A 1875-nucleotide genomic window follows, 5' to 3' on the forward strand; every position below is an offset into this window, starting at 1 on the left:
TGGGATTACAGGCATGAGCCACTGTGTCTGACTAATTTTAAATTACTTTCTTGTCAAAAGGTACGTAAGACCAGGCTCGGGGCTCCCATCTGTAATCACAGCGATTTGGGAGGTAGAGGCAGGTGGATCACTTGACGCCAGGAGTTGGAGACCAGCCTGGCCAACATAGTGAAACCCAATCTCTACCAAAAGTACAAAAATTGGCTGGGTGTGGTGGCCGGTGCCTGTAATCCCAGCTACTTGGAAGGCTGAGGCACGAGAATTGCTTGAACCTGGGAGGTGGAGGTTGCAGTGAGCCGAGATCATGCCACTGCATTTCAGCCTGGGTGATAGAGCGAGACTCTGTCTCAAATTTTTAAAAAAGGCACTTAAATCTCTTAAAACTTTTCTGCACCTGTTCTCTCATGTCTTTTCTTATCAGTGAGATGCAGTGGTGCTAATAAGTGAACAGATCTGAGTTTAAATTCTGATTAGTTGATAGGGCGCGGTGGCTCAGGCCTGTAATCCCAGTACTTTGGGAGGCTGAGGCTGGCGGATCACCTGAGGCCAGGGATTTGAGACCAGCCTGGCCAACATGGTGAAACCCCGTCTCTACTAAAAATAGAAAAATTATCTGGGCGTGGTGGCACGCACCTGTAAGCCCAGCTACTTGGGAGTTGGAGGCGAGAGGACCACTTGAACTTGGGAGGCGGAGGTTGCAGTGAGCTGAGGTCGTACCACTGCACTCCAGCCTAGGCAACAGAGCTGGAGTGCAATAAATAAATAAATAAATTCTAATTAGTTGTGTGACATTGGACATGATATTTAACCTCTCTGAGCTTAGTTTCTTTCAACTACAAAGTGCAGATAAAGAAATACATACTTCTTTCATCTGTTGCATGAGATAATTTTTAAAAAGAAAGAAATATTTACTTCTTGGCTGGGTACAGTGGCTCATACTTGTAGTCCCAGAACTTTGGGAGGCTGAGGCAGGGGAATCACTTGAGCCCAAGAGTTCAAGACCAGCCTGGACAACATGGTGAGACCCTGTCATCTCTATAAAAAAATACCAAACAAATAGTGAGACATGGTGGCACAGACCTGTAGTCCTAGCTACACAGGAGGCTAAGATGGATTACTTGAGCCCAGGAGGTTGAGGCTTCAGCGAGTCATGATGGCACCACTGCACTCCATCCTGGGTGACCTTGTCTCAAAAAAAAAAAAAAAAAAAAGAAAAGAAAAAAGAAATACATACTTATTTCAGGATTATTGTAGTGTTAAATAAAGTGCTTACGGTATGAAAAAGTACCAAGTATTGGGCCATGCCTACAGTAGCTCCTCAAAAATGCCAGGTCCTTCTGCCTTGCGGTCACCACAACCTTTTATACTTTTGTTCTTTTGCAGTTCTCAGTCCTCAAGGTCAGTGGTGGAGCCAAATTTGCTTTGTACTCTATGACTTTCTTGGAAAGGGGCCCTTTATTGATTCCCTTATGAATGGGTCTCTGGCCTTTCTGCAATGCTGAGGAATAGTTGGGCAGAATTTACATGTAAATAATGCTGGGAAGAAAAACAAAACAAAAAAACAGCCCCAAAGAATCCTAGAAAGACAGAGCTGGGCAAACCCTGAGGGTCTTTAATGCCAGGTCAAAATTTAACTGGCTTGTAATGAAAAGATAAAGACACATTGTAATTTTTGAATGAGTTTTAAAAACTTTTTAAAAAAGTATTTCTTTTAAGAAAGCTTCGCGGCCGGGCGCGGTGGCTCAAGCCTGTAATCCCAGCACTTTGGGAGGCGGAGACAGGCGGATCACGAGGTCAGGAGATCAAGACCATCCTGGCTAACACGGTGAAACCCCGTCTCTACTAAAAATACAAAAAAACTAGCCGGGCGCGGTG

The 1875-nt window shown here is 44.6% G+C and overlaps 1 long non-coding RNA gene across 1 annotated transcript in view; it reads right to left on the reverse strand.

Moving 5' to 3' along the window:
* The window catches only part of LOC105544309, a 21302-nt gene extending 20696 nt beyond the window's left edge, over nucleotides 1–606 (reverse strand). The window contains exon 1 of the long non-coding RNA XR_001006746.1: nucleotides 499–606. This is a non-coding gene — a long non-coding RNA (uncharacterized LOC105544309). The remainder of the gene's footprint in view (nucleotides 1–498) is intronic.
* Nucleotides 607–1875: the final 1269 nt, after the last annotated feature.

Source organism: Mandrillus leucophaeus, unplaced genomic scaffold (genome assembly GCF_000951045.1).
Source record: "Mandrillus leucophaeus isolate KB7577 unplaced genomic scaffold, Mleu.le_1.0 Scaffold3, whole genome shotgun sequence".
In the NCBI taxonomy this organism is placed as follows: Eukaryota; Metazoa; Chordata; class Mammalia; order Primates; family Cercopithecidae; genus Mandrillus; species Mandrillus leucophaeus.